This window comes from Cupressus sempervirens, chromosome 8 (assembly GCF_028749045.1).
Source record: "Cupressus sempervirens isolate cs-2001-9-10 chromosome 8, ASM2874904v1, whole genome shotgun sequence".
In the NCBI taxonomy this organism is placed as follows: Eukaryota; Viridiplantae; Streptophyta; class Pinopsida; order Cupressales; family Cupressaceae; genus Cupressus; species Cupressus sempervirens.
Genome location: NC_143125.1, coordinates 446,461,585 through 446,487,912, shown reverse-complemented (window position 1 = coordinate 446,487,912; position 26,328 = coordinate 446,461,585).

The following is a 26,328-nucleotide window of genomic DNA, read 5'->3' as shown; positions in this document are numbered from 1 at the left end:
CAGAATCCAGTTAAGTGTTCACATAAGTTTTTAAAGCCAGTCAAAGGACCCTCTGGCACAAAGTTGACAAGTTGTAATAAAGTGATAAAAAATATTTAATGATCAATTAATGCTCAAATTTAAGTTTAATCAGTATCAGATTGATCAATAGGTTATCTTGCAATGTTATTCATTTGAAAACAAAAAAAAATTATTTGAACCCACTTTGGGCTTGACTAATTTTGAAAATTAAATAGACATTGTGGATTGAAATTTTGATGAGTATTATAATGGTTTCTTTTAATCATTATAGTTACTTAAAGTGACATGTAATTTTATATAAAATTTCACATGTATGCCGACTCTACACAAAGTTGAAAAGGCATAAGGCTTACAACATTGCATGTCATTGGAGAAGGTAATACCAAATGAATCAACAAATGATGCAAGGGGGAACATCCTCATTACAATAAAACCAATTAAGAACTAAGGAATGTGTCTCATGTAATAAAGTATCCAATTCTCAAGATGATTTTGAATCATGTCTTGCTAAAAAAAAACATGCCAAGGAGTTGTTGAAAACAAATAAAATGTGTTGAAGATCTATCAAAAGTTACAAAGAAAAAGAAAAGTTGGATGAATCTACATACTTGTCTCAACAGAAATCCAAGTTGGATGGTTCAAAGTTGAAATATATTATTGTTTCTTCTTCTTCTTTGGTGGAAATAGTGAAGTCTTTAGTATTACTTGATGCAAAATTTAGAGCAACTAGACAATATGTTTGTTGCTTGAATGATGATGTAAATGTTATCAATGTTCTTGATCAAAAGGATGTAAAAGATTCCTTTCACTTTTCTATACTTGAAACACAATATGAGGATGAATATGATGACTCTTTTGATGAGTTAGGCACAAGAGTTGCAAAGTCAAGAATTGAAGAAATAGAGAACTTGGATTATAGGTTTTCTTCACAGCAAGCTCAAAAATGGAAAATGGATTCTATTATAGAAAAAGTTGGGTCATCAAGAAAGCCTAAGGATATAATGGATGATAGGACAAAGAAAGAGAAATTAGATAATAATTACAAAAATTTCTTGTTTCTAAGGCATCTCATTCTAATGTACAAGATTTTGGACATTCTATTCCAAAAATGACTCATGGTTCTTACAGTAAAGGAAAATATAAACCACAATAGAAACCACAATTCTATGTGAAAGATGAAAAAATTATAGCTACAAAGTGGTGGAGGAGTCAGCTAGGAGGCACACATGAACAAAGAAGAGGTAGCTTGCATTCAAGGAAACCGAGCCACAGTTAAATGGAGTCCATTGCATAGGAAGACTACCCATGGCTTGCAAGAGGGTCCATGTCCACAATGTAGTCCACATTTTGAGAGGTAGTAGCATTGAATAATAGAACAAATAAGTTCTCCACATTAATAAAAGCCATAGAGCATCAATGTAAAGATAGGGGAGGTAGTTTGCACAAGGGTTGAAAGCATGCAAGAGAATCTTCTTCCCATAGGAAAGCAATCATGCCCAAATCATTTTTCTTACATGGGCTTGTGAGTATTGTATGAATTCATCAATTTAGACTCAAATCTCTGCTGCATGATTGTTTGTGTTTTCCATCCACTAAATGGCAGTACCAAAGCATTTTTATGCTTAGACATCAGCATCTTTGATGTAAAATAGCCCCTCATGCAACCATCTTTTCAGTCAATTTCTAAATGGATAGAACCCTTGCTTTCCATGAGTAAGCTCCATAGGAAGCATATCGCATAGAAGATTCAAAACTAACAGAGTGGTCAGGGTTGGCTCTTATTGAAGAGTTATCAGGGCAATGGAGAAAGACATGGGAAGAATTTATTCTTTGAAGATTATGGATAAAATATTTATAGCAGATAATGAAGCCACAACGTTGGTCAAAGGTGAGGGAGCAACAGGGGCCAAAAGCAAGCGAAGGGGATTTATCCCACATTTGTTATGTGGTGAAGCTTTTATATCTTCAAATACCCCAGTATGAAATAGTTAAGTTTCTTCAAAGACATGTTGGCTTAGAGACTTGCATCTCATATGTGGAGGGGCCCACTGGGATGAAAGTTAAAATATTTTGACTTGCCTAAACTTAATGACCAAGCCGTGTGAGTAGAAAGAAAAATTCAAGGATGTACAGGGTTATGACTACCATATGGTTGGGAGAGCCAAATTGCAATGCTCTAATACTATGACTTAAGATGTCATGGCATTTGAAGTTCTCTGTGTGGGTGTAAAATAATTTTTATGGGCTTAGATACACACGCATATGAGCGTAAAGGTGAGCATAAATGGAGTTTGTGTATGAGCATTAAGGAAAACTGAAGGGGTCTCGATGCTACGAGATGTTTAATAAGCTCATGCTTTCCATATGAACATAAAGTAGAATTTGAAAGCCTTCCAGTGAAATGAGAAATTGGAGATGGAGGGAATAAATTAATTAATTAATTAATAATTAAATATTAATTAATTAATATTTCAAATGCTATGACCAATAGAAAATTGATAAGTGGCAGGAGTGATGAAAATTAAGATATAAAATCAAATTCCAGTTCTCCAACACATCAAGTTTTTCAAAAGGATGAAAAATTTAAATGAATTTCAAATTTTTATATAGTCTAACTATATAAAAAAAATTAAAAAATTCATTTTAATGCTTTGTTCATAACTCAGGCCTAAATTTTTCAAACTACTGCTAGAGGGGCAATTTTTATCCAAAATACGCACTATAATATACCCTTGGAAATAGGAAGAAGTAAATTTTCTATTTTTGTAGTTAGATTTTGAGCAGGTCTTCACCAATTCGAGTTATAAGAAGTTTTGTGTTTTTTGGGGCATTCTCAGTGGAATGGGCAAAATTCATCATGGAGCACTAGAATTAGTTAGAAGGCAAACATTGATGTTTTTTGAAGCTTAAAATGAATTCTAGAAAGGTTTTCATTCCTTTAAGAGGTCATTTTAACTTATTTTTATTGTTACCTTGGGTTTAGATCTAACATTAAAATTAGTTATTTTTTCAATCGAATATTTGAAATATTTTTGCATTTAGGAGGCCAAATGATGAGGATTTGATTTTGTAGTTGAGGGGAGAGATTAGAGAGATGTTTTTAACTTTTTGAGAAGGTTTTCCAATTGGACACATGTCTAGTGTAGATCAGATTCAAGAATTCACTCTTCTCCTATATCTTTCTTTCTCTCATCCATTATTATGGTTGGTTCCAATTTTTTAGAGAAAAACCACTCACTACTATGATACCATGTTTTGGTTCTACTTTTGATGTGTTCCTATCACTATGAACCACATTTTCTTTAGCAATTTCTCTTGTATGAACAATAGTAGTGAAGATAAATATAGATAGTCCATATCTATTAGCTGTTTCTTTGTTTTAAATTTAGGCATATGAATGTATTATTTCAAGGAAATCAATACAAAAAACATCGAGTGTTTGAGTTTTCATTTTAGATCTTATCTCCATTCTCAGTGAATTTTCAATGTTTAATGATCTTTGAACAAAGAGCCTAGGTCATAGTTGCAGTCCCTTAAGGCTGTATGTTGTTTCATTGTTGCTTATAATTCAAGGAGTTATGCAAATTCTTCAAAGAAATCAACAGGTTGCAAGTTTATTGAGGAGGATATCATGTAAGAATGAGATTTAGATTGAACACAAATGTCTATTTACAAGGTGAACATGGATAGATCAAATATCTAAATATATGAATAAGTATCAAGTATCCATATGTATGTGATTGATTCATGGATTTTCCCAATAGATAAGGCACTGATCAGTTATAGGATCACTTGTTCATGCTATTGAATATCAGGGGTTTTTTTGAATTCAACATTATTAATCAAATTTTTTTTACCCTTTCATGTTGAAGAGCTAAAAAGTCTAACCCTCACTCAGCTTGTGAATGTCATAGAATTGCAACTTGCTATTTTAGATTTGTGTTATTGGATAAGTATTAGGAGATATAAGGGTTAAATCTTCTTAATAGATTTAGGAGTATGTTTTTTGCACTAGTATCATATTAATTGAATCTGAGGTCCACCTGCCTAAGTTTTGCAAAGCCTGAAGTAGAAGAAGGGTCTAGACTTATAGTTGGCCTGATGTCTGAAAAGATGTGTTAAGGATGGGATTTAGCTGCCCCTAGATGTGTCTTTTTCTCATCGAGGTAATTGGAAACCTATAGTATTTTCAAACACCAACAAGGTTGATTTTTCCAAATACGAGAAGTTGATCACAATGCCATAACAGATGCCCTTTCAAGGCTATAATCATAAGAACTTCCATTATTTCATTTCTCACTTTCCAAAACACAAAGCATGGTTTGTACTAATGAGTAGGGGTCCATAGCACCATACCCTCTCCCTCCCCTCATCATGATGAGAGACTTTGCACTATCAAAGTCTAACTAAAGCTCTCCTCCCATACATGGCCACTTCTACCCTATTTGAGGGTGAGTAATGCCAACACATCTCTTACAAATTTCCCTCAAAACTAAAATGTAAAACAAGGGAAACATTTAGAGAAAACCCATTACAATCTCACTCCAAACATGTTCATCAAACACATGAACACACATATCCAAAAAAATCTACTAAAGAAATGAAACACATCATGAAGACATGAACTTGAAGGATTCTTACCTTCACAATAAGGTTATGAAAAATTAAGATTTGAGAAGAGGTATCTTTCTTCTCCTTCAATCCTGAATTTTCTCTCTAAATCTAGAGGTTGGGTGAACAACCTTTCACTCTCAAATCTACCACTAAAATAGGCTCCCAACTCAACCACCTATAGAATGCAATAACTCCCCCACTTGACTAAGGTTTCTAAAGTCTTCTAACTTAACCTCACCACTAAAGAAAGCTTCAAGTTGGAGTTTAACTTATCAAACTCATGGTGAAACTTCAATTTTGGCAATAAAGAAAAAATGGGATATTTGGGTGGTCACCAAAGTCAACAAAAGGGGCTTGAGGTGTGAAAATTACCCCCTAGCTACTTAGTTTTCATAATTTTTGGCCTCTAGGACTATTTAGGGACCTATTAAATTGTTTAAAAATTTTGGACCTTCTAAAAATCCTAGAAATGCAAACTTATCACTAAACTTTGATTATGGTAATTAATCTCGATTACTAACTAATTAGTATTAGGTCACTAACCTAGTCCAACTAAGATATTTAGGTTACTTGACTAATCCTAATTATCATGTTGAAATGCACATATGAATCACGAGTGTCAAGTGACACTATAAAGTCATTATTACAAAATATTAACACTTAATGATTATAAAATGATACACACATTCAATTTATGATACAAAAAAAATATGAAATTATGGGGTCTACATATTTCATTAAACTCAACCTTGGTTTTCACAAATAGTACATAGGGTCCAGTTCTGATTCTCTATTACATTTCTTGACTAATAATCTTGCACACTTATTTCACACACTAGTAGCTCAAGAAAAATCAGATGCTTTTATATAAAACTCATCTGGATAGTCACATAAATTAAAACATCAATATTTCATATAAATAATTGTTTATCACATTTATTCTCATATATTTAACCATTAAAAATTGCATAATCCAGGTGTTAATCATATTCCTAATTTTGCATTCACTTACTATACTACATCATTAATAGGCATATTCAGAAAACATTAAATAACAGGATTAAACATCTCAAAGTAAAACATCACATGACATAAAATAATGTAATAATTTCCAGTCTATCCAAAAATGTCTTGACATATCAAATCATAATGTATCAAAATGACAATGTATCATCTATAGTATGATTGGTTGGGGCAAGGCCTCACATCCTTCTCCACTAGGCATGAACTTACTCTTGGAGTTCATCAAAAAGATATAGATACTGAGATCATATCTATGCTGCATCCTCCTATGAATCCATGACCTCATCATAATAATCTCACTAGACCTAACCTAGTCTAGTTCTTGGCCTCAAAGAAATAGGGTCCATCAAGCAATAATACAAATAGGCTTTAGTGCTAACTTCTTGTCTAACTCTACCTGCAAGGTATTCCAATCTATAATTTAAGAATCATCATAAATGTATCCTCTAAGTAATAAAACATGAAACACATCATGGATTCATGATAGGCTAGGTGGAAATGCTAGATGGTATGCAACATGTCCTATCCTCTCTAGGATCTTGAATATTCCAACGAAATAGGGTGCTAACTTAGAGCCCTTTCTAAATTGAATTAGACTCTTTTGTAGTCACACTGCCAAAAAGACTCTATCTCCAACCTTATACTCTTGATCTATCCTCTTTGCATTAGCATACTTCTTTTGCTAATCAGGGCCACTTGTTGTTCTATCTCTTTGACTAACTGAGGGCCAATGGATACTTGATCGTCAATCATATCTCAACTCAATGGTGTTTTGTAAGGTCTTCCCTAAAAGGCCTCATAAGACAACATACCTATGGAGAAATGGTGTCCATCATTATAGGAAAATTCGATAAGATGCAAGTATTCCTTCCATTTGATTTGATGGTCCATCACGTACATACACAACATGTCCTCCAATACTTGATTCACTCACTTAGTTTGACTATCAATTTGAGGATGGTACGCAATACTAAAATTGAGCCTAGTGTCCAATGCTACCTACAACTCTCTCCAAAAGGATGAAGTGAATAGTGAGTCTCTATCTAAGATAACCTTATGGGGAATGCCATGAAGTCTAGAAATTCCCACAAAAAAAATTGAGTTATGTTTCATGTTGTGTTAGTATGCATAGGTGAGAAGTGGGAAACCTGAGTAAATGTGTCAACCATCACCAAAATGAAATCATGTTAGCATGAAGACATGGAAAGACCAACAATAAAATCCATTGATATATCATCCCACTTCCACTTTATAATCTCATGAGGCTGAAGAATCCCACCAAGATAACAGTATTCTTCCTTCACCCTCTAACATTCAAGGAATTTCATAGCAATGCTAGCAATCTACACTCTCATGCCTAGCTAGTGATATAACTGCCTTAAATCTACATGTAACTTCTTAACACTAGGGTGCACTACATAAGGTGCTCTATGATCCTCAAGTACAATGAGCTCACATAAACCTCTAATGGAAGGTACATACATACATCCCCTATGATGTAAAAGTCCGTTGGGCTCCAATAAATACTTTGAATACTTCCCTTCTAAGGGTCTCTGAGAATGCACTAATTTACTAACTTTTGCATAAAGCTCATCCACTAGAAAATGATGTAAGATGGTGCAAGTAGTCATAGATGAAAGCTCATGGTGCCTTCTACTTAAGGCATCTGCAACCACATTCTCCTTTCCCTTGATGTAGTGAACATCAAAATCATACTCACAAAGGAACTCCATCCACCTTCTTTTCCTAGCATTAAGGTTCAACTCAGTAAATATGTAGTGCAAGCTCTCATGGTTGGAATGAAGTTTGAATTTATGACCTAAAAGGAAGTGTCACCACCTCACTAAAGCATGAACAACTATTACAAGCTATGGTTTGTGAGTAGGGTAATTAAGTTCATGAGTTATAGGAAATAGGTCATCCATCCTACATAAGGACTACCCCTATACCATCCAAGGATACATCGGTGTACACCAAAAAATTTACAAAAGGATCTAGCACTACAAGAATTGGTGCACTTGTTAGAGCTCTCTTGAGCTCTTGGAAAGCTCTATCACACTTCTCTATCCACTCATACTTCTTCAAATTTTTTTTGAAGAGATGTGATTGGGTGTCCCAATCTGAAAAATCCTACAATAAAGTGTTGATAATATTTTGATAGTCCCATAAAGCTCCTCACTTTAGTGACACTGGCGGGTGTTGGCCAATCTATGATGGCCCTAATCTTTGATAGATCTATTGAGACTCCATTGCCTAATATAACATGACCCAAATAATGTATCTTAGGTCTATAGAATGCATACTTTGACAAGCTGCCATACAACTGGTTCTCTCTCAACTTCTGCAACACCTGTCTCAAGTGCTCTTCATGCTCCTTCTCATTATGATAATATATCAGAATATCATCAAGAATGTGACCAAAAACTTATCTAAAAAGGTACAAAATGCTCCATTCATGAGGCTCATGAATATAGTTGGAGTATTTTTGAGGCCAAATGATACCATGGTGAACTCATAGTGACCATACCTTATATGGAATGTAGTCTTGGGGATATCACTATCCACAATCTTCAAGTGATGATAACCTGACTTCAGATTAATCTTTAAAGATACTTAGGCACCCTATAATTGATCAAAGAGATCATAAATCCTAGGAAGCAGGTATCGATTCTTGATGGTTACTTTTTTCAACTTTCGATAATCAATACACAACTTAAGTTATTTGTCCTTCTTCTTTACAAAGATCATTGGTGCACCCCAAGGTGACACACTAGGTTGAATATTCCCTTTCTCTAAGCATTCCTTCAACTAAATCTTTAGCTCACCGATCTCATGAGTAGTCATCTTATAAGGTGCTCTCAATACTAGCTTAGCTCTTGCCACAAGATCTATGTGAAAATCCAATGCTCTCGATGGAGGCATACTAGGGAGCTCTAGAGAAAATACATCTAAAAACTCTTGCAAGATTGGAAAATCATTGAAGGATGGCTTTCCCTCTGAATTTTCTTCTCTATAACTAATTGTAATAGCAAACAACTGACATCCCTTTTGCATGCACCATCTAAGTTGCATATCAGAAATCATATGAAGGGATATTGGTCTCTTCACTCTAGAGATCTAATATTTTTCCACACATTCTACCCTCTTTTGTCAAAAATCCATCTTGGTGCTATGGGCATAAAGCCAATCCATGCCAAGGACAATGTTATAAGAACCTAGAAGGGTAATGCATAGATTAGACATTGTGATCATGTATCCAATTTGAATTTGGCAATTATGAACCATGGAACTAACTAACACTCTAGCTCTTGAGGCTAACTCTACTTCCCAACTAACATCATACTAACTGCCTCTAGCCCACAACACTCCATTACATATGAAGATATTAAAGAGTTAGTAGCTCTAGAATCAAATAAAACAACAACTATACTACCCTATATTATACTTATAGCCTTGTTGATTATGGCTTGATTCTTAGCCTGGTAGTTGTCAACCACTACAAAAACTCAGTGGGATCTGCCTATGTCACCAACTATAGGCTCTAAGATAGCCCCTCTTTGACCACTAGATGACTGTCCTTGTGGATACTCTCTATCTATATAACCCATGCCACCACAATTATAGCATGGTCCTCAGATATAAGACTATGCACCCTTGATCTACACTACTATGGGCCTCCTGACCTACTAGATCCACTATATCCTCCTTTGAAAGACTATTGAGACTTCACTGACTAAGACTATGGGGCATGTTCCTTCTAATCCTATCTAGCACCCTATGACTACCACTAATTGGGCTTAGAACCTTGATAACCTTGTGAGGGTTTTTTTTGTTGCTACTATGGTTTCTATTGTTGAGATTGTTGGCCCTTAGAGGACCCCACTACATAGTTCTAATTCCCTTTCCAAGGGGTTTTTTTCTATTTGGACTACTGGGTAGAGTTTTAGTTCTAAGACTAATCCCAAGACTCTTGTCTAGCCTAAGTATCTTAGCAACTAATGCTATCTCAACTACCTATCTAAAGGTGGTAGGGAAGGATAAAGGGACTACACCCTAGAGTGATAAATTTGGTCCCATGATGAAATGATGGACTCACAGTTTCTCACCCTTCATGTATTCAACATACAGAAGGATCTTGAGAAACCTACTCTCATACTAGGCTACTATGAGGCCCCTTTGATATAGAGAATGAAATTCCTCTATCTATTTATGTTTAAAGTGCTCAAAAAGGTACCTCTTTCAAAATTTAGTCAAGAATATCTCCCATTGAGGGTATCCATCCTCACTCCTCTTATACTTTCCTCCTATTGCCACCAATTAGAGACATTCTCCCTTAGTTGATGGACTACTAGTCATGCCTTTAGATTACTCCCATAAGGATGTAATCCAAAAAACCATTGTAGACTCTATAACCAAGCCTCTACTACTGCTCCATCAGTAGAATCAATAAACAATTATGGTTGGAGTCATATCAACTCCCTAATCTCATCTCCTACATGTCTACAAGGTCTATTGAGTGGTGGTCCTAACTAATGTATGGACTCACCCTCATGATCACCCTATCCCTCAACCTACCTTGGTGGAGGACTCCTAGTCCTCTCTCTACCACCAACCCCACCTCCTCCAGGTCCTTGTGCTTCCTCTTTAGGAATCTATTGCCTTGGTTGTACTCGGGTGGTAATATCTACTAGACTACTCCAATTAGGGTCTGAAGGACATCCAAAATATCTTCATTTAGGTTCAGTGGTGGTCCATCCTCCTATTTTTCCCTAGCACCTCTTGCTCTATATCCTCTACCTCATCGATTGCTTTGTATAATAGGAAGCATCCTACAAAGATTAAAGTTTAGATTAAGAAGAAACATAATGGTTTTAGGTTCCTATTGTTGAAATATGAGCTTTGATACCAAAATTTCATGCCCAAAATTCAAGACAAAAACACATAGAATTTTTTTATTTTATTAATTAATCCACTAAGTTCAATATATGGTTGACTATGACTTACATGATTCATAGGGTTTTGATATACTCGATAAATTTTTTTTCTCAAGTTAGAGTATAGGTATGTTGAAAGACAAATGTAGGTTTCCCTAATAATACTTTAACACTTTATTTTAGTGATTTGAAAAAATCATGTAGGATTTAATCATTCGTTGTTTAATAGATTTCAACACTTTTTTATATTACATTAATCCCTACACTAAATCTACCACTTCTATTTTCTTAAATAATACTTAAATATTCAAATTTGAAACACCATTTACCACTTAATTAAATGGATATAGATAACTAGAATACAAAACAATAACACTTCAAACTATAATCCTTTTCCATAAGCAAACTTATCCAAACATTTCATATAGTTTGATTTAAAAAAATGATACCCTTACATACTTCAAACATTAAATTTAATTAAACCCATAATCGATTAACCTTAATTAATTTAACTATTAACCATTAAAATCATATTCAAAAAGATTACTAACTAAATAAAAATATTAACACCCTTAACTAATATAATATTAATATTAAAACAAAATAACTTACTAGTTCTAACAATAATTTTTCTAACATTAAAACATCCTAACATACTCTAATTTGCTTTTACATAAATTAACTTTAGACTTAACTAAAAACAAAACTCAATTTTCAAAAACACTAACTACTAACTTATACTTAATAATTAGTAACTAAACTTTTAAAAAAATATTAAAACAAATAATAAACTAACTAATTTCTAATTACTAACATATTCTACACATCTAACAACTATCCTAACCCTTGCTAACTTTGACCACCCGTAAACCCCACTAACTAAACTTAACTACCTCCTAACTCTTCCCTAACCCCCACCTAGCCCCTTTCCCATGCCTCCCAAGCAACCCATGTGGTCCAAGTAGAATTGAGAACTTTCCCATGCTACAGACCTTGTTTCCCCTAGGATGTATGCCAAGTATGAAAGGAGGTGCAAGTAAGAAGGGAAGTCAACCAACACTCCATTAACCAATCACATCAAAGGATGGGGAGGTGATTAGGATTGAAGGATTTTATGAAAAAATAGAATTAATCACCATCCTCAGCCCATTTTCCAAGTGCATGATAGTAACAAAGGTGAGATTCAATGCATGGGGTAAGGGGATAAATAAAGGTAAGTAGTAGCTTAGGTTAGTTTGTGAAGAGATAGGATAGAGTAGTTACTACAAAAAGATTTGTGGGTGAGCTTTTAGGATAGGGTAAGATAGTCTTTCTAATACATATTTATTACTATCATTATTCTATTTTGTTTAATTAATTTATAATATTAATTTAAATAATAACAAAGCGTAATAAAAAGATTTAAAGGGAATATGCCCTATTGCAAATGGGATTTAAAATTTTCCCATACAAAGGGAATAGAGCATTTTTCTCTAATGGGATAAATATTTATTTTCTTAAGTCTCATTCATTTTTTTAAGTGTAAATTTTTAAGTTTATTTAGTTAACCAAGGGGAACTTTTAAAATATATATATATATATATATATAATTATAATTATAATTATAACATAGAGTTTAGTGCTTATGTTGTAGATTATGGTAAAAATAGGTTTTGAAGGGACCCTGAAACCCTTTTACATCCTCAAAAAAGGAAAAAACATGTTAACCAAAAGGAAAGAGTCCATAGACCTACTAAAAAGTAGCATCAAAATCAGGTTTTACAGGGACCTGAAACCACTATTAAAGTCCAGATAATAAACCTAGGTTTTACAAGGACCTAGAACCGATAGTATATTAAAAAAAAACTAAAAACTAGAAACCAGGACCAAACACAAGAACTAGAAGAACTAGCTAGCAAATAGGACCCACACAGGAACCTGACTAGAAAAGAAGACCTAGGAAACTATTGTAATTTCCTAATCATCTTCACAGCCTCCTTACCAATCTTAGCCATATCTTGGATGGAGTTAGTAGCCAAACAAGCAGCATTAATCAAAGCTTTTTTGCTCAAACTCTATCTTGTCCTCTTGCTTGGGCCCTCCAAAGATATGGTTCCTTCATTAACTCTTTTACCCAGAGTTGTCGCCACTGCACAGATGCTTGAGGTAACTTGCTCCATTTTTGTTCCACTTTTCCTGATGAGCAGTCTAAGATTCTACTCATAGTCCTTTAGTTTTTTTGGGATATCTCCCATTTGCACTTCCATGTGTTGAATAATAGCCCAGTCAGCCTCCTGGTTATGTTGCAATGTATCCACTTTCTTCTTCAGCCCCATTATTTCATTATATAACCCAGAGTTAACTTGAAGGAAAGAGTCAGCTTTTTGTTTAGTAGAGTGGAGGAAGGAAAGACTGGTTTCCCTCTCCAGGGATTCACCTGCATCATCAACAATGGTATGTGGAATAGGGCCATCTTTATCAATATGAATCCCCCCATCCAATAGTTTCATCTCACTAGGCTCCTCTTGAGTATGGTGGCTCTGTCCCACATAATCATGTCCCTCAATCTTCTTCAAAGGAGTGGAAGCTTTCCCTATGTTTTCCTCCTCACTCAAAATGGATAAATCATTATTTTTTTTGTCTTTGTCACCTCCCCCAGACTCGAGATGAGTGCCCTCATTTTCAAACTTTCTTTGTTCCAAATTCACCTCCATAGTATCTTCCTCTCTCCCCTCCTCATTATTGTTTCTCGAGTCAAGGTAACCATCCAGGTTAGAGCTAAACTCCACAACATTTGTTCCCTCCTCTTCCTTATGGGCCTCCTTATTAGAGCCATCAGTGCTCTCCACCTCAGTGTCCTCTTCCTCAATATGTCTTTGAGAACTAGAGGGTTTTAGTTTAACCTTTGTTATCTTTTTAACACTCTCATCCATTTTCCTAGTAACGGGATTAGGACTCTTATGCTTGGTAGTGGACGGGGACAAAGCAATGGACTTATTTTTACAAAAACCCTCAATGAGTAAAATCAGACCTTCATGTAATATGGGTCAAGACTGTTTCTTTTTATGGGCATTCAAACTTTGGAGCAAAGAAAACTGCAAATAGAAAGGGAAGGATATTTTGTCCTTGTACTTGAAATGGTTAAGGAAAATAAAGTGGAATTTGTGCACCCTTTTACTTCTACCATCAAGGATGAAATATTTGTGAATGCAACCAAGCACATCATGCCAAATACCTTTTATCTATTGCACATCAAAGAAGTCGCCGCTCTTTTCCAATTGTAGTTCTTCTTCTTCCATCTTCGAGAATTATTTGTAGGCCACATTGGAAATACTGGTCTACTTTGAAAACTTGATACCTTTTGTGGGAAGATCGATGACTTCGGCAATGAATTCCTCAGTCAGCTTAACAGACACTCCATGTAGGGTAACTTTTTCGTCCTCCTAGTTTTTAAAGAAGGAAGTGGTGACATGGGGTTTGAATCCATGCAACCACTCCAAGTAGCTGGCCACCTTCCCTTTCTGGAGAATCTTCAAAATGTCCTACCTAGCCTTCCAATCATCACATTTTTTGGGTTCCTACTTCCTCGATTCACCTCCCATATTGTAGAGCAGACAAAAAACTAGAGACACCTAGATATCAAAAGTAGAGAGAAAGAAGTGAGGCCAATTTTTCGTGACACGATATCGATAATGCCTCTTTGAGGATACATGAAGAGAGCAAATAGCCTTCACATGAATGTACCTCCTTAATTTCTAATCTAAGAAAATGTTTCCGACTCTGGAATGAATAACATCATAATTAATGATCACTTTAAGATCCACTTGTTTGTGCAAGCCATCAATCCACCTCATCTTTTGCCCCATTTGAACAGTGTGATTAGCTATCCAATCAGCAACCCTATTGGCTTCTCTATAAATATGGGAGATGACAACCTTTTCAAAATTTTGAAAAAAAGTTTTGATTTTCATAACCATTGCCTCTATAGACCAAGAGGTAGTATTTTTTTTATTAAGGATATTTATAATATTTAGAGAATCACCTTCCAACCATAATTTGGAGTACCCCAACTCAATAGCTAAAATGGTAGTATAAAGGGCAATAGTAGCTTTAGTAATATGACTATTCAAGTGAACAATAGGGATTGCAACAACATCAATAATATTTCCCATATGATCTCTAAGAACACCTCCACATCCTACTCTTCTCAGGTTGACCTTGGCTGCTTCGTCAAAATTTCCTTTGATCCATCCATTAGGAGGAACAAGCCATTTTATAATTGATCTAGGATTATCAATTTTCAACTTAGGATCTTGAGATCTTAAGGGGTGATCAAGTTGGAAGGTTTGAGCAGGCTCCCTCTGGGATAAAAAATTCTCCTTGCATGCTTATGTTGATACAATAACATAGGAGTATTTTACTTCCTAATAATCAGAAAAATACAAATGAAGTACCAATCATATGATTGAATTTTCTTAACATAGTTTGGTATCAAATTGTATAACTTCATATATAAAATCATTTTATCTAATTAACATTAATCAAATGAATACAAATTCAAACTATAAGAATGTCATAGGAAAGGTAAAACATCATTGCAACCATTTTCCAATAAACATATGCATATAAATTTAATCACATGGAATATCATAAGATGGAAAATACTCTATTTATATATTCAATCATCTAATTCAAGGACTCCCTTAGGAAAGAACCAGGGAAGAAAACACAAGATCATAATCATTTCAAAGGTAATTTTAACAATAATATTTTTACAACAAGACTGTTATCCTGAGGAGAAATCTCCCAACACATTTGAATTTAAATAATAACTCTGAGTTTCTACGGGCTCCATAACAAGGTAGCCACTATAAAATCTATAATTTCATCAAGGTAATAATGGAGAGAATGAAATTGACTGGGAGACAAATAGATTTAACATGATGAAATAGTCAACCCATTTACTCCTAACCCAAGTTCTCACAACAGGTTCATCATTGAACTAGACTAGGAGAAGGTAAATTTTTCCAGATAGGAAAAGTCAATCACAACACCATAAAAGATGCCCTTTCGAAGCTATAATCATAAGAAATTCCATTCTTTCATTTTTCAATTTCCAAAGTATAAAACATGGTTTGTACTAATGAGTACAAGCCCATAACACCCTACTCTCTCCCTTTCTTCATAATGAGGAGAGACTCTACATTGTCAAATCCCAACTGAAGCCCTCCTCCTGTATGTGACAACTTCTACCCTGTCTGAGAGTGAGTAATGCCAACACATCCCTTACAAATTTTCTTCAAAAATAAAATTTAAAACATGAAGGGAAACATTTAAAGAAAATCCATTACAATTCCATCCCAAACATGTTCATCAAACACACAAACACAAATATGCAAGAAAAATTACTTAAGAAATGAAACACAACATGAAGACATGAACTTGAAGGATTCCTACCTTCACAATAAGATTATGAAAATTTGAGATTTGAAAATATCTATCCTTCCTTCTCCTTCAATCTTTACTTTTCTCTCTAAATCTAGAGGTTGGGTGAATAACCTTTTACTCTCAAATCTACCATTAAAATAGGCTCCCAACTCAACCACCTACAAAATACAATAACTCCCCCACTTGACTAAGGTTTCTAGAGTCTTCTAACTTAACCTCACCACTAAAGAAAACTTCAAGGTGGAGTTTAATTTAACAAACTCATGGTGAAAATTCAATTTTTACAATAAAGAAAAAATGAGATATTTGGGTGGTCACCAAAGTCAACAAAAAGGGCTAGAGAGGTAGAAAATACCCCCAATCCTTACACATACCCCTTAGATGCTTAGTTTTCATAATTTTTGGCCTCTAGGACTATTTAGGGACCTATTAAATTGTTTGAAAATTTTGGACCTTCTAAAAATCCTAGAAATGAAAACTTATCACTAAACCCTAATTAGGGTAATTAATCTTGATTACTAACTAATTAGTATTAGGTCACCAACCTAGTCCAAATAAGATTTATAGGTTACTTGACTAATAATAATTATCATGAGGAAATTCATATACAAATCACAAGTGTCAAGCAATGTTGTAAAATCACTATTACAAAACATTAACACGTAATGGTTACAAAATGATACACACATTTAATTTACGATACAAAAAATACAAAACAATGAGGTCTACATCTTTTTTAGACTCAAACCTAGTTTTGGTCCAATTCTAATTCTCTGTTAGATTTCTCATCTAATAATCTTGCACACTCATTTCATACATCAATAGTTTGAGAAAAATCTCACGCATATATATAAAACTCATCTAGATAGTCACATAAATTAAAAAATCAATCTTTCATATAAATAAATATTTATCTCATTTATGCTCATATATTTAACCATTAAAAATTACATAATCAAAGTGTTAGTCATATTTTAATTCTGCATTCACTTAATATACTACATCATCAGTATGTATGTTCATAAAATATTAAATAACATGGTTAATCATCTCAAAGTAAAACATTACAAAACATAATATAATATAATAATATCTAATCTATCTTACAATGTCTCAACATATTGAGTCATAATGTATCAAAATAACAATGTATCAGTTGTAATATGATGGGTTAGATCAAGGCCTCACATAGTTTATCTCTCTATTTTAGACCTACTAGATGTCTCACTTTTATCTTCTATTACCGCATTTTCCTCACTTGAGAAAGACATATCAAACAAATATCTATTTGGTGATACCTACAATCAATCAAATGAGGGACATAGTAGGATCTCTATATTTTTCTACATGATTGTAACATTGATGAAGATGATAAAGAGAAGGAATCCAAATCATAGATTTGATGTTTGACAAAAGTTGATGTACACAGTAAAGAGAAGAAGCACAAATAATAAATTGTATCTATAAGGTTTATTGACTTATACATGTCGATCCATGTCATTGTGTATGATCCTAGTCAAAGGCTTTAAATTTCCTACATATGTAAATCATTTATCTTAAGTTAGCCAAAAATTTCATGATATGTGTGCTACAAATTACATAGAAGACAAAAATTACATGATGCATTCATCGAAGTCATTGTACATTTTTTAATTCCTTACCTCTACTTAATGTGTGGTTTCTATGAAAAATCATTGTATATACTCCATGACATTAGAGTTCAACACATAATAACTTAATTATAAAAATATGCAAGTCTAATAAATTTATATTAATAAATTAATACCTCATACATGACATTGATCATACCTTGACATACATTTTATTGATCATCCTCTTCGTCCATGTCATCATCATGACTATCATCATCATCATCACCACCACCACCATCATTGTACTCATCACTTTAATCATCGTCATTGACATCATCATCATCTTCATCACCATTATCATGACCATCATCATGATGATGATCATCACCATCTTAATCACCATGATCATGATTATCATCATCATCATCATCATCATCACTAGAATCATCATCATCTTATTCTTCTTCATCATTGTGTAATAGCCATTCGTGATCATCATTTACTTCATCTTTAGATTCTTTAGTATCTTCTTCTTTTATCACATTATACTTTACTAGCCTTCCTCTTGGATTATGTCTAACAAAAAATGATCAACTAAGTTTATGTGGAGCACCAAAGTAAAACACTTGCTCACACTAGCTTGGAAGAACATAAGACTCATCTTCAACTAGCTCAAATGACCTTGTATTAATCATTTTAAATCCACTATCATGTTAAATAATTGTTCTATCAAGATCATTATGATTCAGCTATATCCTGTACCATTTGATGATAAATAGAACTAATTTGAATAAATTAAATTTAGACTCAATTATATCATTGAACATGCCATAGTATTGATTTTTATATTGCTGAGGATGTATGTCATTTCTAGATGAAATAATAGTGACCTTAAAGACTACACTTATACCAGAATCACAAGTTTTCTTCATGTCATCTCATATTTTTATGCAAAATGTATGGCCATGGTAGTACATATATTTGTGGTGTTTCATCTAAAATTATTCAAACATGTCAAGATTATTTCCATCAATTTATGATTTGATATTAAACTTATGAGTCATGATTAGTAAACTTATATGTACCTTTCTACCCCTTAAACCATATGCTAGATCAATTACCACTAGCATAACATTGGGATCTCCATTACAATAATCTTTTTTGACCAATGATGAAACACCATCCCATGTTAATGAGTGACCATTTTCTTGAAATTTTTGAATACATACCATCATCTAATCAAGATTGTTTGTAATATATAAATATAGTGTATCTCACTCATGATCAACTGTAAACAAAATAAATAAACCACTTAGAAATAACTTATATTGAAGATTTATAAAAACTAATAAGCTACAATAATATCTTATAATTATCTCTCACTTTCCTCAATCTACCTTTCCCCATTAAGTATTCCCCTTTGAATTTGTTAATAGAGTTGATATCCCAAATGTGACCTCCATGGATATTAGTTGCAAACTTGGAAAGATATTCACTAATGTACACCATGTTCTAGTATACCATATATCCCTCCACCATTGAACACTCAAGACGTACTCTTTGTCAAACCAAGTCCATAAATTTCAAGTTCCTCTTAACCATCCATATTGACCTAGTTTGTATAGCTCTACACAATTCAATCTCCTCAACTTGAAGTATGAGGTAGTGTTCTTGAGCATTGAAAAAAGTTAAAGGTAAAACCTTTTGCATTTCACACATATGTTGAGGAATTTTTCTCCTCCAATATTTTATATCTTCTTTTATCCTTTTTTTAAGATGATAACCACCTAAAAGAGATTCAACACACAAGAACATATAAACAAGAATTTAGAAAATGTTAAAGTAATAAAGTATTTTCTTATTAATTAAATCATATTGATTTAATTATTAAGTCATTTATTATCTCTAGTTTACTTAAGCTTAATTTTGGGCATAATTCTTTTATTAATTATTATCATGCAACTTAGGTTAGTTTCTTTTTAGGGTTTTGATCTCCTTTATAAGGATGATCTCTCTTTACAATAATTCATTCATTCACTTTTGAGAATAGATATTTCTTCTTTTTCCCATCAAGAATGTCTTATTTGTAGATTAGGAAATTTTGGCCTCCATAGCTTTTGCTTCTCTCTTTCTATGATAAGTGTTTGCATCCCGGTGATTCTTGGGAGTTATGGGGTTGATCTTTCATCAACACAAAAATGGTATCAAAGCTCCATATCTTCATGCCATTGTTCTATTTATGAGAGGTTTGTCTTTGCTTTTAGATCTATGTATTTTCTTTTAGAGGGCTTCATTTTTTAGAATTTTTTTGTATTGGATCTAGGTCACCTTTTTTCAGTGCACTTTGAGCCCAAACAGACCTTACCATTGAGCTCAAAGTGGCCAAAAACCCTCATTTTTAGATATAATTTTTCCAATTTGGACACAGATGGAATCTAAGGCAAAAACATATTGCTTCTAGATTGGGCACATTTCTTAATGTAGTGCTTTTATAATTTTCAACACACAAATTGAGATTTTTAAACTTGAAATTGACATTTCTTGGTATAGAAATAGGGATTTTTTGTCAAAAATTGAGATTTTTTAGCTGCAAAAATTGAAAATTTTGGCATGAATATTAAGGCTTTTTGGTGCGAAAATCAAGATTTTTTTCTTAGAAATTGAAATTTTTTGGCATGTAAATTGAGATTTTTTACATAGAAATTCATTCATTCAATATAATTACAATTTCTTTTTTTCACATCAAGAATGTCTCATCTATGGATCTAAGAATTCTAGCCTCCATAGCTTTTACTTCCCTCTTTCTATGACAAGTTTTTGCATGCAAGTCATTCTTGGGAGCTATGGGGTTGATCTTTCATCAACTCAAACATGGTATCAGAGCTCTAGATGTTCATGTCCCTATTCTATTTATGAGAGGTTTGGCTTGGCTTTTAGATCTATGTATTTTCTTTTAGAGGTTTTCATTTTTCAATTTTTTTTTATATTGGATATGGGGGGTTCATTTTTTTGGTGCACTTTGAACCCTAATGAATCTCACTATTAAGTTCAAAGAGCCCAAAAACTCTTATTTTCATATAAAATTTGTCCAATTTGGATGCAACTAAAATTCAAGGAAAAAAATATGGCTCCAAGATTGGGCACATTTCCTAAGATGATGATTTTGCATTTTTTAGCACAGCAATAGAGATTTTTTGGGCAAAAATCAAGATTATTTTGCTTGGAAATAAAGATTTTTTTTGGCGCAAAAATTGAATTTTTTGGCAAAAAATTTGATGTTTTTCAGCATGGAAATCAATTTTTTTCTCAGAAATTGATATTTTTTGGCACATAAATCAAGATTTTCAATGCATAAATTGAGATTTTTTACACACAAATCAAGATTTTTGGCACACAATTGAGACACTTTGGCATGGAAACCAATGTATTTTGGCATAGATCCTAAGATAATTTATGTTACTAGTGGACATACTTTCCAATATATTTGGCATGGATCCTGAGGTAGTGATTTTTTATTTTGCCCTTCTAGCTCTTTTTTGACCTACATGTGGTTTTTTGGTCGTAACTTTCTCATCCAGACTCTCTTTTTTGCAAACAAGATATTGTCAGAAATATAATTCTAAGCCTGTTGTGATGGAGTAGTTCATTTGGACTTTTGATGTTGTTTGATTTTCAATTTATTCTATCAAAGTCAGAGGTTCTATTTTGCACTTTGGCAGACATATGTTAAGGCATTATATTTTCCACATTTTACTCCAAAAACATTCCATTGATTTTGTTTTGATTTTTTGCATCTTGGTGGATAACTTGGTTGTCTCAAGTTCAAATATCAATTTTGATGCATCATATGATTTTTCATGGTTTGTATTATTTATTGTAACAACCTTATATCTCTTCTAGTCTATTTAGACATCATTTTTATGCATTCCTACAAACATACTGAGATAAAGTGCCAATTGCACCTATATTTCCATTTCATTAATTTTCTTTATTTTACTTCTAATTCAAGCAATTTCATCTAAGGACTCTTTTGTCATAAAATTTTGCACTCTTTCCTGATGTTTGACCTAAAGGAAACCTTGTAAAACATGGAAACAATATCCAAGCTGTGGAACTTGAACTATGAGATTGAGTCTTTAGAGAAGGCCAACTTCCTCACTATTAAGGTCCACTTAACTACTACTTTGAAGAAAAAGGGAGAAGGAAATGCATGAAATCAAACTACCTAGTCTAATCTAGAGGGGTGATACACCAAATAGTACATTTATTATTATCTCTATGTAGAACTACACAATTCATCAATATAATCCCAAAGTATGTAGATTCAATCTTTGCTTTAACTTAACAATCACATATAGATTAAAAAGTAATGGAATGATATAAGGAAGAAACCTCACTCTATATCATTCAAAGGAAAAATGGATACAACATACAACTTGAAGAATGAAAGAAATACATTAACATAAGGTAAGAAGGTTTTGCACATGTATTAAAGGAAGAAAGAGGTACAAAAGAGAAATATATTCACTCAGAGAAAAAGGAAATTATAGTAGTAGAGTATACAATACAATTGCTATAGAATTAGAGAGAGACCAACTCTTGAAAGAGTTACAAAATTTTCCTTTATAGCTTAGGCATAACTGAGAAGATTTCAATTGAAACCTTTAAACTCAACCACTATCTTCAAGTTTTAGAGAACACTAACTATTGGTCTAAGGAAGATTTTATTGGATGCATGTCCATATATAGAAAATCTAATCTTTACATACAAAATTAAGCCCTGAAGAGATAGAAACTAAAGCCATAACTACTCTGACTAGTAGATGGATAACTATGGCGATGGTAGAATGAAATTTTCATTATTAGGTGTTGAGAACACCAAAAGGTGGTTGCAGGTGATCAAAGTATTTTGTTTGCCATCCATGAGCCACTTTGATAGTGTTTACAAAAGTGCTAGGTTAGCTATGTCATCAACTGAATAGTCAACCCTACCACGTGGCCTTATATCTTTGAAGCTTTTTGCCAAGAAATCTCTTTTTCATAACTACCATGTCTAGCCTGTGATGATGCACTTACTTTGGTTCACTTCTTTGCAACTATATTTCTTCATTGACTACATAGATTTGTGAAACTGTGGCCTCTTCATTCTAAGCTTTATGATTGCTTTGTAGTTGTCCATCACTTCATTTCACTAACCATTGTGACCCAATGATGATCATGAAACTAACCTAATTTCTTGTCACACCCTTGCAACTTAACATATCTTAAGATTGATACTACCTGTGATTTTCTATTAGCCTCTTTACCCTTAAATATTTTTTTTGTTGACAGTCTCACAACCTTAAGTATTAACTACAAATGAAACCTTGTGATGTTACACTAGCCCTTAACTCAACTATTTCAACACCTTGTGACTTAATCTTTTTATTGACTATGTTTACCTATGAGGTTGTGAAGACTTCTTTCAACCATTGATTAGTCTGTCACATCTGCTTATTGCTTCCTTTCACTAATAGCTACAAAATGATGATAACCATTTTACTACTCTACTCTCATCATTGCATCACAACCTGAAATATTAACTAATATTTTAACCTTATGAAAGTGTGATCAAATCATTTTGCCACTTCACTACTTAAACTAGAGGTTAACATTAACTCCATGCAATGCTATGACTATTAAGACCTTAACTATCTTGGTTACTCTTTTACACATTCACAACTTAACTTTCACTTCAATTTAAACCCTTGACATGATATGATGGTCATTTATTTTAACTACCAGATGCTCTTTGCAGCTTTACAACTCAAAATCATTTCTCCTGGATTAACCATGTGATGTTTTGATGACTATCAACTTGACTTTTTTGGCCCTTTATTGCTACTTTGCAACCTTAAATGTATTAAATTCATTTTCATTTGTGATGTTGCAATAACCCTTTAAGGTTAACTATTTCATGCCATCATAACCTCACAACTTGAATCTTTAACTCATCTCTTGACCCCATGAAAGTTTGATCAAAGAATTTCACCACTTTGTTACTTAAGCTAGAGGTCACTCTTAAGTCCTTGTGATGTAGTGATGACCCAAATTTTAACTACCTCGTTAACCTTTCACACCATCGCAACTTGAATTTCCTTAAGCTAGAATTGATCTTTGATCATGTAATCTCATGTCTTTACCTTTTGGCGAATAGAACACATGTCATGTCATCAATTTCTTACTTTGGCTAATGTTCATGCATCTTTGAAAAGTGAGAATATGAAAAGCATCGATCTAACAAGCTCTGACAGTTGCTACATAACTAAATTTCTTTTGTCATAGTCAACACCTTCGACCAATCAAAACATGCCACTCTATCAACTTGTTCTAACATATTCCCTTTTGTATCTAACACTTGAAACTAGTCCCACTACATCCATGTGTCAAACACTCACTTTGGCTAAACTTCACAAAAATTCAAAAAGTGAAAATATGACAAGAATTGATTTGCTTCCATATCAACAATTGTGATTGATCATGGACCTTTGAGATATTTCTTCCTTTGATCCATTGAGATCTCCCAAAATGTTGACACCTTTCCACTACTACATTACCACTACTAGGTCCCACTAAAAATAGACTTAGGGAAATATATAAAGGTAGACACATAAATGATTTGAATGAATAGGGCATAGTATCAACACCTAGAGTGAATGAACCTAACAAGGGGACCCAAGTTAAGTGATGCATGGGTAATCTAATCTTTCAAAAAGGAAATACAAAATTATATCATTAAAGGGGATAACTAGGGTTTTAGTTATGTTTTAACCACATGCTTGACACAATGTGCAAACTTGATGCCATGAATAGATATCTATAATTGGATTTCAATGATGGCAACAAGGGAAGAAAAAAAAGTGGGAGGGTTAAAATGGTTAAAATTTTTGGCAAGTCATAGGGGATTCTTTACTATTAAGCATAAGTTCAGTGGTCTTAAGAAATCCTTTGGGCTATAGAGTCTTAAAAAATGAGACCTCTTTTGCAACAAAAACTATAACCTCTACAATTGCAAAACCTCAAAACCTTTCTATTTCATAGAGAAATAGCCTATTCTTGCACACTTATTAAATATAGAAAAACTACTCTATTATGAATAGAAACCCTTAACCTTCCCTAGAAGCAAGGCTTAAGGTAAATTCTATTGACTAGAATTGGCAGAATATCACCATCAAGCTTGGATAATTGAAAAGCATTGGCTCTTTTACAACTGGTGATAACATATGGCCTACTCCACATAGTATCAAACTTGGAGTGTCTACCTGGTTTATCTTTGTCTAGATCCCACTTGGGAATAAGGTCTCCTTTCTTGAAAACCCTAGCTTTAACCTCCCTATCAAAACTCCTTTTGACTTGTTACTAATGTGTCTCAAGTGTTTGCATAGTTTTCTATCTTATTTCTTCTAGTTCAATCAATTATGCCATCCTAACTATCATGGCATTATCTTCAATTATCTCTAATTGATTAGATAATTCAAGAGAGGGAAACTCTAGTAAAATAGGAAGCCTTTCTTCCCTTCCATATACTAGCATGAAGGGTGAGTTCTCAATTGCTCTCTTAAGTGTAATCTTATAAGCTGAAAGAGGTGTTCTTAATTTTGAATGCCAAAACCTCTTATTGTCTTCAATTTTTTTTTCGATAATCCTGATTAGGTTCTTTTTGAGGAATTAGCCAAGTCATTTCCTTGGGAATAGTAATTTGAGGAAGTTCTCAAATAGATATCATGGTCAACTATCCAAGAGAAAATGTGAGTGCCAACAAAGGACTTCACATTGTCTAATATACTTGTTGAAGGGACACCAAAATTGGTAATAATTCCATCAAGGAATTCCACTACTAAAGTCTCTATGGTATCCTTTAAAGATACTGCTTCTGTTCACCTTGTAAAGTAGTCTATTGTAGCTAAGATCCACTTGTGATTAGAGCTAGAAGGTGGATTGATTGGGCCAATGAAATCCATCCCACACTAGGAAAATGGTTGATCAACCTAAATAGGATGAAAGGTAAGTGCTACTAATCTTTGTTTTCTTGAAAATAAGGCACATTTCTCACATTTCTTCACATGTTTATGATAGTCATTAAGTAGATTTGGTCAATAATAACTAACTCTCATTATCTTTATGGTTATTGTTCTAGTTGAGAAGTAGCCACCATCAAGGCCATCATGAAACTCTTTGATCATTCTATCCATTTGATCAGGGTTAATGCATCTTAATAGGACCCCATTGAGATCTCTCCTAAAAAGAACCCCATCCACTAAGAAAAAAGGAATAGACTACAATCTGAATTGTCTTCTTTTAGCTCTATCTAATCCTTGTGGATATCCTCTTCCTAATAAGAAGGTTGTCATATCATGTATCCAACTATTCAGATTTTCATCCTTTACTGGTTGTTCATCTTCTAATAATAGTGCAACCTATTTAGTAATCTCCTAGGATGAAATTGTCTACTCACATAATCCTTTACCTCTCACAAGATTTGTGATTTTTATTTCAACATCATATTCCATGATCTTGGTGATCCATCCAGCTCTTTTCTCACTAATATCTTTGTTCAAGAGGAACTCCTTCACACTTGTGAGGCCTCGCCTCGACCCATCGTAGCATAGTTGATAAATTATTATTTTGATAATCATGACTCGATATTTTGAGACACTACTAGATACATTGAACATTAT